At 44.4% G+C, this 16,257-nt stretch overlaps 1 protein-coding gene across 12 annotated transcripts in view; it reads right to left on the bottom strand.

The window, feature by feature from the left end:
- mecom (MDS1 and EVI1 complex locus) overlaps positions 1–16,257 on the bottom strand; it is a 153,424-nt gene that overhangs the window by 37,297 nt on the left and 99,870 nt on the right. The gene's annotated exons all lie outside the window — the stretch shown is intronic.

The raw sequence follows: 16,257 nt of genomic DNA, 5'->3' as shown, positions 1-16,257 counted from the left end.
AACCGAGAGAAATGATTTGCAAAAGGCCTCTTAATTTATATTTATTTCACCAATTCCGCCATGAGCGCATGTTCGTTCTGATGTGCCCAGAGATGAAATAGATCCGTTTTATCTGAATTACGCATTGCCTTTTTGTCATAATGGTTTTTGATATAGCTACTAAATAGCGGTGTGGAAAAGCTGTTTATCAACAAAATTACAAACCAAACACATGTGAGAAGCTTCGGGGTATGTTAGTTCCGACTTGTATCATCGGTATCATGCCACACAGCATTTCATACTCATTTAAAGAGACTCTTAAAAAACACGCGCGTATAATGTTGAGCGCTGCTGAGGCTTTAAAGTGCTGTGAAATTCTTGAAAGTGAGGTTAAATTGCTTTAAATGGGGCTCGTGCTTATTTGGCTTGCGGCTTTTTCTTGTTTGTTTTAGGGAGAAAAAAAGCAAATTCATACATGAAATGTGGAGATTTTTTTATGATCAAATAGCTTTATATTTTACTTGATCTGCAGCTCCATGGTGCTATAACACTATCCTTTGAGTAACTTTTGCAGGCATATTTTGCAATTTTTTTTTTTTTTTTTTAAAGGAAAAGTGATTTCTGCTCCATGTAGAGCCATGTGAAGTCAGATGGGACATGCTGGAGAGAAGAGGGGGGATTCCCGTGTGGCTTTGCAAACTGACTCCTCCAGCAGCAGCCAGGCAGCCAGAGAAGCTGCTGCTGCTGCAGAGCTGCAGAGCTGCAGAGACCAGCCAGCCAGCCAGCCAGCCGAGGGGCCACATGGAAACACTGGGTAGAAACACTGGGTAGGCCTGTGTGGTGCATTCCAGCACATCCTCCAGGAGAGCAGGAAAGAAAGAAAAAAAAAGGAGAGGAGAGAAAGAAAATATCGCAGCCAAATCCACATGAAATAGTTCTACCATTCACATCGAGACCTCCCATTGACACCGGCAAAAAAGCTGCATTAAGCCTCCATCAGGACTCTGTGTATACACACGGCCCCACTGCGCATTTTATTTTGCTTTAAATGTGATTCAATCAAGTGGTAAAAACTCATTTAGAGCTTCCACTGGAAAAACAAACCTATAGAATCTACTCAATATATGTGAGGTAACAATTTGCACTCAGTTTGGTTGGGTAGATTTCACCCTATGTTTTGAGTAAAGAGTACCTTAATTTAACAGCTATGACACACTAGAAGAAATTAGGTAAAGTCTACCCAACATTTCTCAGTAAATTACACAACTAATTACTTATAAAAAGTGAGTAATATTAACCCTTTATTGTTAGTGACGCAATAGAAGAAATTGGGTAAAGTCTATATAGTCTATATATATATATATATATATATATATATATATATATTAAAAGGATAGACCTGGTGTCCATATACATGCAGCCCAATTACCATTAAAACAGAGCAGAGGAAATGAAAGGGGAAAATGTAAATACGAAAATTTCCTTTGGGTCTGGAAGTAGGCCCCGTTGTGAGCGGCGTGTTAATCTCCACCTCAGTAATTTGGTTCTGCGGGAGAAGACAGAAGCCCTGCTGCTGTGCCCTGCACTTCATAAATCACTGCTTTATGTGGACAAGGTCAGCAGTCCCCCTCCTCCACCTCCACCTCCACCACCTCCCACCCTTCCACTGGCCCCTCCGCCATGTTTACCCGGCCGCCCGGGGGCTCTCAGGACCAGACCAGCTCACTTCTAATTACTTTGGATTATTTTCATTTACTGGGGGTTAGCCGGGCATTCCGGCACAGAGAGAGAGAGAGAGAGAGAGAGAAAGAGAAAGAGAGAGGGATGATTTCTTGACAAATTCTGTGGCCTGTGAGGGACAGGGCGGGCGTGTTTGCTGAATTAGCACCCAGTCATTTGGTTTTGGCACCATCTGATCCTCTCTTGACTCTCTGACAGGTCGGCCGGAGCACTGCATGCATGCATGTCTATATTAAAAGTTGCATTCCCCAAAGATTTCATTTCTATGTACATGAGCTTCAATTTTTCAGAAGTGTGTGGATAGTTCAGTTTTTTTTTTCCAGGAATGTCACCACAGACACCTTTAGTTCATAATACTGCAAATATATAAATATTGCAATACTTTCATCAGTGGGCCATATAGGCTCAATCACCACTGTTTTACCTCTTTTGGTGATAGACTTAAACCTGCAGTAGGCAGAATATTTTTGACATCATTGGGCAAAAGTTCCATAATAACCTTTCAGTATATTGTAATAATTGTAATTCGCCCATGAGGGGAGACTTTGGCCTATATTTATATATACTATGGCCATATTTGCTCCATTTCTACCCACTGCATGCTTTAACAGACATTCATTTAAATGAGAATCTCCAAAGCCGCCACTTTAAAATATCCTAAATTTTCAAAATAACAGTTTTCTTTTAGAGTATCGGGTTCTTAATCCCATTTGTATCCATGAAGGCAGACATGTTTGTTTCATTAGTTTAGATAGAAGTGTCAGGGCATCACAAGACACAATGCTTGATTGAGAGGCTTTATGAGGAGACATAAATGATCTCATCTTATTTACCAGTTCAGAGAAGGACCTGTGAGAGAGGCTTCTTGTGCTTTTTCATCATTAAAATACATTTCTTAACCTAAGCTGCAGACCAATAAGGAGACACTTAGATTATCTACATTACATTAAAACATTAAAGGGGACTGATTATGCTTTTTCCCTTTCCTTTAGTGTGTTATATAGTTTTTTGTGCACGTAAAAGGTCTGCAAAGTTACAAAGCCGAAAGTCCTCACCAAAGGGAGTTACACTCCCCCCACGGAAACACTGCTCCTGAACTGATACGAACGCCTCACTTGAAGTCCTGCATTTTCTTCCATAACGTGGTGATGTCACCAAGTAACACATTTGCATAACGGCTATATTGGCACGCCCTCAAACAAAGCTAGTTAGAGCGAAGCTGAAGCGGAGTCCAAAGAGTTTGGTTCGGTTGACCAATCACAACAGAGGGCCGGCTGACCAATCAGAGCAGACTGGGCTCAAACAGAGCGTTTCAGACAGAGGGTGAAAAGAGGTGCTGCAGCACAGCCGGTATGAGAAAAGTAAAGCGTTTTTTGAACATTAAAGCATGTAAACATGTTCTAGTAGAAACCCAAAATACAAGTAGCCTGTGCACCTGAAAATAAGCATAATAGGTCCTCTTTAAAATAACAGAATCCCCTGAAAATACTACACAGAATCTGAATCTGGGATGTAGTCTGTGTTGCAGAAGCAGTGCTGGATTAAAATATGGATTTGAAAGGCCAATAAATGCACTAATATCTCCTCCATGTATATTTAATTAAATTAAATATGACATTTAATGGTTCCTTAGTGTGAATGAGACATATTGGGCCTTGTGCTAAAATCAACACTGACAGCTGGGATGGCACAACATGACAACAAGACATGCTCACTGGATCATCAGTGCAACCTACTATCAAAAATGATCTGAGCATCAGGCGGAGGGAGAGGGATATTATGCAACATACAAAAGTTAATTTAAAGATAATTGGTTTTTAACCTGGAATGTGGCTGCAGCAAGTCGGGGGGCTTTGAGAGGGCGGGGGGTGGCGGGTGGGTGGGGGGTTGGGGGGTTGGGGCGGCACTGATGTACAGAAAGTAGTACAGGCAGTGGTAATCACAGACACTTCCTCCGCACAGCCTCAGCATACAGGGCCACACTGTATGTGGGCTTCGGGGTGCGATAAAGCTGCACAGGAGTCAAAGGTCACGTTTTCCAAGCATAAATTTAGCGGGCACACAGCTCCTATACGCACGGGACGGACTGGAAACTTAAACAACCCACTCCACCCCACTCCAGCCCAGCCGGAGAGAGGGGGTGGGGAGGTAATTAGAGCATGTTGCCGGTCGCCGCAGGGTGAACAAATCGGCTCTAAAACGCTCATAGATATCATCTTTAAAAGAGCTTTTTATGTACAAGAGGTAAAGCGGTATATATGGAACTGAGCACGGCACTTCAGATGTTAAAGTGTCACACATTCATTACATTTATTGAGCTCTCTTCTCACGTTTAAAGCGAGGGCTCCGCTGCAACACGACGACAATCTGCTTTTCATATACCGTGTCCAATTGGAAGGCTAATATTTTAATGCTGGCGGATATCAGACAGACGTAACACTTGTTCAGTGTGACGGGAGTCTGTCATGCTGTCATGACAGTTAAATGTCATACAGCCAGAATAGAAATAACTGAATCTTGTCGAGCAGGCTAAGGATGAACATATATCAGAGTTGTATAGAAGCTGATTGGAAGAATATAACTCTTAGTAATAGTGTTATATTTGAAGCTTGAACAAGGCACAACGTAAAACCGGTTAATATTTCCTCTTTCTTTCTTTATGGCACAGATACACAGACCCTTTTGTGTGTTTACTTTTATGGAGTGTTTCCCTTTTTTTTTTTTTGCAAAACAAAGAAAAAGGCTCACGTTGTTGTACCGAGGAGAAAAACACAAGAGGAACATGACAAGTGGGACTAATGGCTATTTCTTATCCAAAATTTACAAGTGGTCAAAACTGCAATGTGAGAAAGTGAGAAAATGTACTTGAGTAAGTGCAAAGCGTAAGCAGATTGTCGTGCACACACACGGAAACCCCCACCACACACACACACATACACACACACATTGGTATTTGTTACCCAGCTCAGGTCAGCTCAGTGTATGTGGGCATGATTAAAGTCAGAATTAACTCAGAAAACAACAAATCAGTTGCAACAACCCTAAAATGAAGGAAAGCCGAGCAGCTCACACATAACACAGGGACACGGAGTGGCTCCCATTAAAGGCTTCACTGGCTTTCAGTAGCATCAAAGAGGCCCCTGAGTTAGGCTGGGATTATATTTAACCCAGGAGCTTGTTGCGCTGCTGAGTACAGGGCACATGCTGATGCTGCTGCCAGTACACCATGCTTCTGGCATTTAGACCAACGCTCTCATTAAAATGTGGCTTGGGCACTATTTCCTGCAGGAACACACACATGGAGTGATGCACGGACACAGACGAAAACACATAAACAACGAAACAACAAAACGGACATATCACCATGGTGACTTTATGATGAATTCATAATGTGTGTTGTGTTTTTGTTTATCTCTACTTACAACAAAACTTTTACTACTCTTTAGGAGCTGTGTAATATTTCAAACTCTTAACAATATTTATTTATGCCTCTGCAGTTAATCATACTTCACTAGAGCTAGTCTCATATCACAATATCGATATAATATCGATATATTGCCCAGGCCTACGTAGGATTGAAAATATTATTATTCCAATATTGATACCGTATATACTAAATCACAATATTGCAAATGCATTAATTTACAAAAATTACATCTAAAATAATCACACTGATGTTCAAAGCAATTAACATGAGACCAAAATCCTCATATGCGAAAAACGAGAACTTTGATACCTATTTTTAGTTTTCAACAAAGACTGTATATAAGAAATGGACGTAGTCGTCACCCATTGGTTTGTGGGCTGCCGTCTTGAAGCCTTGAGTTCGGCATTTTGGCTGTCGCCATCTTGTTATTTTGCAACCAGAAGTGACACAAGAGGGTGGAGCTAAGTACAACCGAACGCTGAATAAGACATAATTTAGGTGACCAAAAAGGTTACAATTAACTTCGATGAACTGAAAACACACTGTGAAAGGGTAAAAGTTCAAGGACGAAAACACGGACAACTCCCAGACCGGACAACTTCCAGACCGGACAACTCCCAGACCGAACAACTTCCAGACCGGACAACTCCCAGACCGGAAAACGCCGCGGTAGTGACCTATCAATCACAAGGTAGCCACACAAAGAATCCCCTGCTTTATGGTCTATTTGAGTCTAAATGGGACCATAATTTACTAAATGAACATCATGCTGTATTGAAGAAGATTTGGAACTAGCGATTGAGACCATAAACTCATGTTTACAATGTTTACTGAGGTAATAAATAAAGTGAGAAGTAGGGTCATTTTCTCATAGACTTCTATACAATCAGACTTCTTTTTGCAACCAGAGGAGTCGCCCCCTGCTGGCTATTAGAAAGAATGCACGTTGAAGGCACTTCCGCATTGGCTTCACTTTTCAGACCTCGGAGTTGCCCACTGGTTTTTAATAAGACCTTGTACATTATAATTCATCTGGCTAACAGAAATTTCAACACGATTTCATCCCCTCAAAGTCAATAAATGACAACATTGGTGCATACCGGCTTGTAGATACAAGAACAAATGCAAAAAGCACCCCAACAAAAGTTCTCCGTGTTTGTGTGTATGTCTGTATATCCTGAGATGAAGCAATCTCACTTGGCACATTTCAGCAGTCAGACTTGATATGAACCATCAGACGTGTGCGTCAATACTCCCAAGGTTTATTCAATTCCAAACCAATCATTCTGGTGTCATACACTTTTGGGTTAATATTCTAACTGTGAGGCCCAGGGCTAGGTGAAGATAAATCAGCTTTTATGATGGGTTGTTATGGTTTTTACGGCGCTGGGGTTGTGAGGGACTGATTTGGGGATCAATCACCTGCAGGTGTCTGCTGGGGTGCTGCGAGGATCGATTGAGGATCTAGAGCCGCGGTGATGGAATAGAGGTGCGTGTGTGTGTGTGTGTGTATTGAGATTGGGTGCAGTTGTAGAAGAAGTGTGTGTAGAGAGACAAAGTGATGAAGGTGTGAGTGCTTCAGAGACAGAGAGGAGATATATCTGGGGCTGCAGCGGTGATGAAGGGCCGCTGGACTATGACCAGACCATCTTATCGGACTCTCCCCCACCTCCTCCTCCCTCTCTCTCTCAATCCACTTCTTTATCTAGATGGCACTTTGGAAAATCTCATTGTCACACAACATTTAACAAAGACAAAAGTCTGAGGCGGGCAGCTGGAGATGAGTGGCCTGACAGAGCACGGCTAGTGTGCAGAGTATCCCTCACACAACCGGCTCTCACTCACGTTCTTGCGTGTTTTCCACTGGGAGAGGCCGGCAAATGTGGGTGCAAAAGTGCCGCCAAGACACACAAACAAGCGTGTGCATCTATGCGCGCAGATGGCACGAGCGTGCCATCAACACGCAGACACATTGGTCGCGCTGAAGTTTGTCAAGTTTCTCAAGGCTCTCCCCCCTCCGTGGATACGGTGTTTATACACATTCAACGTTTCTCCCCATCTTTGACCGTCAGACGGCTGCTTCCTCCGGGCTGTCAGCGGAGCCCCGGCTGGAAACAAAAGAGGCGGAGAGCGAGGCCTACGGTTTCTGAATCGGAGGAAGTTGGTGCTGATTACGCTGCGCCCCTGAAGAAGCATTCCGATCCTGTTAACCCGCACGCTGGCTGCCAACTCCAAACCATGCAGCAAAGCACTGGGAGAGTAAACCTCACCCAGCCCCACCCTTACTGCCCTCTCCCTGTCCAGGACAAGCATCGGCCCTCTCTTCCCTTCCTCCACTATGTTTTCCTCCTTTGTCTAGTCTCCTCTTTCCTCTCTTCTTTATTTATCCCCTTTGTTCTTCTCTAGATCCTCTATTTACCTTCTTCCTCCCGTTTTTCCCCAATCTCTCATCCACCTCCTGTTTCATTTTTGCTCCATCTTGGGCCTGTCCCCTCCTCTCCTCTCCTCCATCATCCCCTCCGCACATTCCACCTTCTTCACACCCTTACCTCTCTATCCCTGATGAATGCCTTCACTCCACTTGTTTATATGATAGAGGGGGTTATTCATAATCAAGCCTAAGAGAGTATGTACACACTGTGGACATCCTGATAGAAGGCAACGTATTAAATTTCTGTTTGTTTGACAAGGAGCGCTGTCTCTCTCCTGCTCCTTGACGGGAAGACCCCCATCCATCCAAGCAGGGGGCGCGACCCCAGCAGCACTCCCCTCCTCTCTTCTCTCTCTCTCTCTCAAGTGCTAACACATATTAAGTAAATGAAGAGTCTCTTCAGGCCGGCCGGGAGACAAACGAGCTTCTTAAACATCGGAGGAGTGGCGGTTTGATCTGGTGTCGGCGGGTGTTTACGACGTAACTGCGGCAGAGTTGTGTTTGTGATGTTACCCATCTAAGTGTGTTTATACTGTGGCGGAGATGACCCCGGTCTCTTAGCCAGGTGCTGAAGCTCTACGTCTTCTGTTTGAGAGTATGCTTATGGTGTCGGAGTGTGTGTTCATTCCCCTGCAAGCCTGTATGTGTGTGGCGGTGGCTTGTAGGCCAAATGCTGTCCAAGCAGGCAGACAGCGAGTGTGTCCACATCGAGCCAGAAACAGGTTAGAGTGTCTGCTCTCATTCTCCTCCAAGCTTTCTGTTTCATTCTCTCTTTCTGTCTTTCTCTCGGTGATTATTGTCATTGTTGCTGGTGAAAAAAAACACTACTAGTGGGAAGTGTAAAAAAAAGAGGGGGAAGGAGGGGAGGGGAAGCACGACGAGCCGGGGTGGGCTGGCGGCGGTGGCGGTAGCGGTGGTGGTGGGGGGCGTCTATAAGGCCCCCAGGGTGGGTATAGGGTTTTGGTGAGGGCTCGGGGGTTAGTGTTGAGGTGTGCTCGGCGAGAGGGCCCTGGTGTAATCTCAGTGCTGAATAGACGGAGCTCTTAATAGAATCCCGTCGTCCGGCTGCCACCGAGAGAAACAAGAGCTGTAATGGATGGGCTCAGCTCTGGCTCCCACTTTCCCCCCCGTGACCCCTGCGTTGGTCAGAAGTAAGAGCTAAAGAAGCATTGTAGCCCCGGGCCTGATTGAATGGGGAGGGAGGGAGGCGGCGGCGGTGGTGGCGGTGGCAGCGGTGGCGGGGGGGTAGGCAGCCGCACTGATAGACCAATTTCCCACTACTGCGAGCAGCAGGGCTTGATTGATGAGGGCTGGTGCTGGTGAGAGGAGGCCCATCACATGCGATCACATAAATACTTATTCAGCTCGAATTGGGCCTGACAAGCCTTACGACAGCTTTGTGCTGTCACAGATATCATTGGAAGGAAAACGCTCCATTAATCATGCGTAATTAACTTTTCCAAACGGAGGTTCTGCTTGGAACCAGCACTCAGTACCCAGATAAAAAAAAAAAAAAAAAGCCAGCATCTTAACTGGGATTGGTGAGGGCCTTATTAAAAGCTGGAGCCAGTTTCCCCTGAGCCGCTCCGTTTGTACAGGAAACGGCTTCATTAGTATCGGTTTAGGGCTCTAATGGGCTCAATACAAAGCCTCCTCTCTCTAACCCAGCCGTGTTCAGTGGCCTTACAGTGCAATATCCTGTGAGCGCGCACGGCCATAATGTTCTCTGTTTGAAGTCGGAGCAGAACCCATCTGAACGCCTGCCACTAGTTAACTACCTTGACCCTCCCATAAAGTAGTGTGGAGGAGTGAGCGCTGGAGAGCCCAACAAGCTATACGTGGTTTTCATTCTCTCGCTCTCTCTCTGGCCAAAGGTAGCCTCCCCATGGGAGTAAACTGGACCAGAGCCCTTTTGTTTTAAAGCAGCAGACCAAATGATCTGCCTCGCATTAGGAATAACACAAACACTGATGCATGCACAGACCCACTACCATATCTCATCTGATCAGCATTCCTCCTCTCTGATGCTGCCCACCTGCATGGCTGCTGCTGGTGGGACAATGTAAGCAGTTGGCATGGGAGAAGACAGAAAACAATGGGGGCTAAACAGCTGTGCACCTCGAAGCGGAACTGAATTCCAGGCTCTTTCAGGAAAATCAAATATTATCTTTAGAGAATAGATTACAACAGTGTTAAAAACTATGTTCCTTAACTCAGAAAACAACACATAGCTGAGAAACAGGCAAGTGAGTTATGTCGTTACAACAAGTCACCAAGTACAGGACTCTGTATCCTCTTGTGCATTGATTTCAACAATAATTCAGCCTGTTGAATTCAGGTGAAAAGACAGCTCTAAAAGACTTACTTTTCTTCAAAATGTACAGTCCCAGCGGTGCAGTACTCAAGATGCAGGTATGCTCTATTATCCCCCACAGCCACAGACCCAATTTTTCCTCAAATGTCTGCTTGGTTCTTGTGGGCATCACATATTTCTCTGACTTGCTTCAAACTTAAGTTCAGACTTACTCATGACATGCTTCTGTGTACACTGCTGCATGAGATGATATCGTATTTCCGAAGTTTCCTTTTTGCCATACATGGTTAGCAGTCAACGTGGTGGATCACACACTCCCAGGTTCAGTCATCCCTCTTCTAACAGTTGGTCATCTACGGTCATTTCCTCTAAACATCATCCTCACTGCAGCAGGGACTTGACTCATTTCCTGCCTGCTAATTAGCTCTGTCTGGCCCCTCTGAGGGAAAAGAAGACGACGCACTGAAACATCATCTTCCACATATAGACACCGTGTCTGAACGGATCCATCTACAAGTACCAACAAACACGCAGCATCTTTGAATTACTGCATAAAAATAGCATTTTCTGCCGTGTCAGCTGAGGTGGGCGAGATCAAATCTTCGTGGCAAAGTGACAGCCATGTTTTATTCGAGCAGTTATTGTACTGCAAGCCTGGCTTGGCACCACGCAGTTATGTAAAAATAGCGAGAAAAACACAGTGAGGAGCTTAGTGAAAACAGCCTGTCTGGTCACTGGCACAAGCGGCGCACAGCTGATTGAAATCTTTGTCAGGCACATGGCGAGGAAAGCAGCTGCTGTTACTGGCCGCCCTGCACGGTCAACCCCTCCACAGGACAATTAAAGCTCGAGTCCTTAGGTTGCCACTTGAGAGTGTCTGAACCGACGAGTAAAACAACCAGTGATTGATTGATTTATCATTATGTACTTTATGCTGATGAGTGATTTGTTTTTGCAGCTGACTTCCTCTTTGGGCTTATCAAATGCCATTTTTGTGATGCTTGATCGCATGAGTAGTTTTTCTATAACATGTTGCATTTGTTGTATGTTTTTAATCCCTGTTGGCACAACTCAATTAAAATATGAACTATGCTTGGTTCAGCTGAGGAGAATAGATGTGTGTGGGACAGATTTGAATGAATTAAATGAATTTAATTTAGTCAAATTGAATCATGCTGAGCAGAAGTCCCATTTTAGCACAGTGTTTCCTCTTTGAGACGCCCCCTCTAGTTCAGAGTCCCATCAAAGTCTTATACCTTTTCTTCTACAGTAACTATGGGAAGACATTGCTATGTATTTTAGGGCTGTATCTTAATCTTAATTAATAATTTTCCTGATTAATCGATCAGTTGTTTGGTCTATAAAATGTCATCCTCAAATGTCTTGTTTTGTCCACAACTCAAAGATATTCACTTTACTGTCATAGAGGAGTAAAGAAACCACAAAATATGCACATTTAAGAAGCTGGAATTTAGACTTTTTTCCCTTAAAAAATTACTCAAACCAATGAATCGATTGTCAAAATAGTTGACGATTAATTTAACAGTTGACAACTAATCGATTGATCGTTGCAGCTTTAAAGTATTTTGTCTTAACCAGCATCTGGTTTCCCAGATCAACCAGTCTGATTTAGTTCTTTACACCCCAAACTCACATCTCAATGAGCAGCCTGGGCCAGCAGAGTCAAGGCCCAGACCAGGTGTTGTATTCATGATCAGACAACTAGTCTCAAGAAGACAGGCCTAAATAATAACAAAATTAATTCTGGAGTCGTGGGGGAGAAACACACTTGAGTTGGTTCAAGTGCGTCAAACCATGTTCAATTATATGTTGGTCTAGATATGGGCCAATCCAACGGTTATGGAGACAGGTGGTTAAAGTGAGACCACACGCAGAGGAGGAGAGGAGCGCAGCAGAAGAGGAAGAGTGGAGGAGTGCGAGAGAAAAGAGGGAGTGGGTGAAGGGTCAAGTACATTCAGTCAGCTTAGTTTGACTTATATGGAGAGGGGAGACAACAATAAGTGCTTGTGTGTCAGGGCCTTGAAGGCAGCACAGCTCTTCTGCTCTCACAATGGCCTGCTTTCCACTCCAGGGCCTGAGCTCACTCTCTAACATCTCCCCAGTTTCTCCACAAAACTACATTTCATTGATGCTCTACGTGATTTGTCTGCTAGAAGAACAATTTATAAGCTGGTCAAACGATTTGAATAGCCAAATAACACTGTCTATTTCTCATTGTAAACATCTGCAGTTGGCCTTGGTTCTTGTAAGCCTCACTTGGCGCAGTTGTGGGAAAGTGGCTATTGTGAAAGCCCTTAAAAATAAAGCTTTCTGCTTTCAGCTCAGCTCAGCTGCTCAGGATAGATTGGCTGACAGTTGGGGTTGTTGTTTTTTTTTCTCAGATAGAGTATTGTTAAAGGGGGGTCTTGGCCATTGAGGCTTGTTTGTATAAGAACAGGCCACTGACAAAGCTCAGGTAAAAACCAAACCGGCAGCAACATTGAAACTGGTGTAAAATCTCCTTTTTCAAGTCAATTTTATTTGTAAAGCCCAAAATTAAACTTTTTACACAAAGGGCATATGACACCATCTGTCTATGCTCCAGCTGGATAAGAGAAAACAGGGTTAAGGCCTTTACACAGTAGGGGCGTTTTTTTGTGTGATTACTTCGAACGTCAATATTTCAAACTGTTGTTTTTGCCATTAGTACTTTCACACAATGCAAATATTACGCGGCGAAAAAAACGACAATTATTTTTTCGGAACAAGGTTAATTTTCTGAGCTTTCGCACTACGAATAAAGGAACCATCCAATCATGTTGTGCGAAAACAGTTGACTTGCGCCCAAGCCCCCAGGAAGAGCGTTGCACTTGGAAGCAAATTTTCATAGCGGCCAAACGGTGGTATTCAACTTCTGTGTCCGTCACGTGATGCCATTGGGCCCAAACAGACTTTTTCCCATAGACTTACATTGGGAAAGAGACGTCTGTAACTCGGCTCTTGAAAAGCCCTTATTTAAATTGTTGGGTCCTAAAAGTTGTAAAATGCACTAATAGCCGAATCCAGAGTTATTTTCTATCCTCTGTTCATGTGAATGAGACCCTGACTGAAGCTGGAGCGAGGGCTGGGAGGCGAGGTTAAAGGAAACGCTACTGCACCTGCTCTATGGGCCCAATGGATGCGGAAGATCGCCGTGTACTTTATCTCTCGGCAGTCGAGCCATTTCGGCTTCATGCGCCACTGAGCAACTCTCATAGGAATGAACAGGAACCCTCCTACAATGCTGTATCCAGTTCTCTTTATACATCCATGGTTGCGACTATATTTATGAAACAACAACATGGAGGCTACGTAGTCCGAACCAGGACGGCAAACTTTATTACTCTTTTAAACTTTGACAAAGGCAGCGCACACCAGATCCACTCCTTCTGTTCTTACCTTTCACAATAAAAGCCCTAGTCATATAATATTTGCAGGTGACTATTTTGCATTTCCGTGTTGTTTATTCGTCACGCCTGTAAAGTGTTAAAAAACAACAACTCTTTCACGGGAAAAAAGGGAAGAAACCTCAGGTAGAGAAACATAGAAGGATCCCTTTTCCTGGATCTTTTCATTTCTCTGTTAAGCATAAAATACACTAGTAGTTACTTCAACATAATCAGTCCACTGCTGAAGATTATTACATTTCGCAGCCAGAATCTATTTAATCACAACCTGCCCTCTGCTGTTTCCTTTGAATTACCTAAATGTGCGTCTATATTCCGATCCTTAAATCTTTAGGCTGGGTTCAAAGCCATATTGTGGGGACGGACACGTAGATTGGATATGCCTGAGGCCTGCTGAAGGTGGATAATGTGCATCATCACCACCCATTTTGGTACAACAGAGGGTCTGTCTAGTACATACCTCTTAAGCCAAGCAGAGCACCCTCCAGAGGTCTGACTGATGCTTTGCTAAACCTCAGGAGCGTGTTGAATGCTAGAAAGAGGATAGAAAGGGGAAAGGCAGGGAAAAGAGACGGCCTTCTTGGTAAAAAAAGGCCTCAGTGTTAATCAGAGATTTCCCAGAAGAGCCGGAGTCATCGCCTCGGGGCAGAGAGAGCGAGCGAGAGAACGAAGGGTAGGCACAGAGGTGAGGAAACGAGAGAAGGCTTGAATGAGAGATAGACGGGGGAGACGGGAGAGGAGAGGAAGGAGGCAAGGAAGGCAGGCTGCATTCCTGTGGCCACAGCTGCGGGAGCTGCAATCACTAAAATGTAGCGCTGTCTCAATGCCGGCGATTTCTGGACACGTTACAAACGAAATAAAACAGCACGACATGTCTGTTTTTTGAATCAAAGAAGAGACTAGCAATCAACATGCTGGGGTTTACACTACCTCCCTCCCTCCTCCGCTCTCTTCCTCCCTCCATCCTCCTCTCTGGCTGACTGTCATCCTCACCATGGCAGGGATGACCCCTTCTCTGTCTCTATATTTGCCCCTCTTTGTTCACCACTGGCCAGTTGGGGCAGGCATCTGAGACTGAGACCATCGATCATTGGGTTGACAGCGGGCCCCAGGCGGGGACGGCCCTGTTATTTGGACTTCTGTGATGACTTCCTCAAAAAAAGGGGCCCCTCCTTCCCTCACAGGCCTGGCATGGCTGAGGTTTGGTTTGGAGCCTCCGTACCTTCCCCGCATGTCCATAGAAAACACATTGGATCCACTGGCCGCATGTTTGGGTCACGCTAGGGTGAGCAAGACAGATAGAGTGTGGAGTGGGAGTAAAATAGGTCGAGGGAGCACAAGTTGCGGTGCTGGAAGCTTCTCGGTAGCTTCTCCGGTCCCGAGGAGCACCGCGATGAAGACTTTGGCAGCGGCAATAATAGAAGTAGAGGTCAGCGGAGCACATTTGAAATAAGAAAACAGAGAGCAACAGCTGGAGTGCTTAATTTATCGACGTGATCTGTCCAAGTTCTGTCTAGCGAGATATAGCAACAGCACATTATAAATACTTTAAGCTATCATTTGGACCCGCGTGTTTATTTTATCTTGGTTTGCGCCCCTACGTCTTCCCACATGACAGTGTCCAACATCCTTGGAAAAGACGAACCTAAAAATACTCCAAAAAGTTCCTCCCCTCCCGTTGACTGCTTTACTGCTGCAGTTCATCTTTGCCCCTCATCCTGCCTCCCCTTTCACTCATCAACTCATCACTTCCTCCCTGTTCTTCCTCCCTCCCTCTCTCCCCCTCGCCAGCAGCAGACATGCAGTTGCGCTATTGTCTTGCTGCTCACATCGCGTTATCATTACAGCCGGCTATAATTGGAAACAGGAGTCTTTTTTTATTAGGATGCATGGTGACACGAGTATCTGTCTCTTCTGATATTCCCACACTGGCTAATTTCTCCCCCTCATCTGCATTCAACAGAGCGGAGACAAGAGAGCGTGACAGCGGATATGGACTCCGATATGCAGACAAACCAGTAGATTACACTTACATATGTATAACGTATAAGAAATTACTGACAACTGAGAGAGACATGCAAAATTGTCTTTGGAAACGTGTAGTTGTAACAACCACTTTACGGTTGTTTGTGGGCTAAAAAAAAACAACCTCATTATACTCCCTAGCATGTCATAGGATCAAATATGATTCATGGCCTGTGGTTCTTCCCTTTTGTCACTGTTTGTGTTATAAAATAATGTCTTTAAAAGATGTTTTAAAGGGAGCCTATTATGCTTTTGTGCTTTTTCCCTTTCCTTTAATGTGTTATATCGTTTTGTGCATGTAAAAGGTCTGCAAAGTTACAAAGCCCAAAGTCCACGCCAAAGGGAGTTACTCTCCCCCACAGAAACACTGCTCCTGAACTGACTGAAACGCCTTGCTTGAAGTCCCGCCTTTTCTTCCGTAACGTGGTGATGTCACCAAGTAACAAGTTTGCATAAAACCAGCTAGTTTGGCACGCCCTCAAACAAAGCTAGTTAGAGCGTAGCTGGAGCAGAGTGTCCGAAGAGTTTGGTTAGGGTGACCAATCACTATAGTGGCACGGCTGGCCAATCAGAGCATACTGGGCTTTTTTTTTTGTGATAGACAGATGGTCAGCCGGTATGAGAAAAAAGTAAAGCGTTTTTTGAACATTAAAGCATGTAAACATGTTCTAGTAGAAACCCCAAATACAAGTTTGCACCTAAAAATAGGCATAATAGGTCCCCTTTAAAGTAGATATTAATAGAGTGGTTTGTTTAACAATCATAATAATTCTTGTTTATTTTACTCTAAAAGCTATAAAGTAGATAATTTTAACATGGACAGATACATCCTAAATCACATATTCCAGCAGACTGAAACTTTCTGGCATACTTTCAGTGCAGTAACTGCTTGCTG

Source organism: Sebastes fasciatus, chromosome 7 (assembly GCF_043250625.1).
Source record: "Sebastes fasciatus isolate fSebFas1 chromosome 7, fSebFas1.pri, whole genome shotgun sequence".
Classification (NCBI taxonomy): domain Eukaryota; kingdom Metazoa; phylum Chordata; class Actinopteri; order Perciformes; family Sebastidae; genus Sebastes; species Sebastes fasciatus.
Note: the sequence above shows the minus strand (reverse complement) of the source record. Positions and strands in the feature narration are given on the sequence as shown.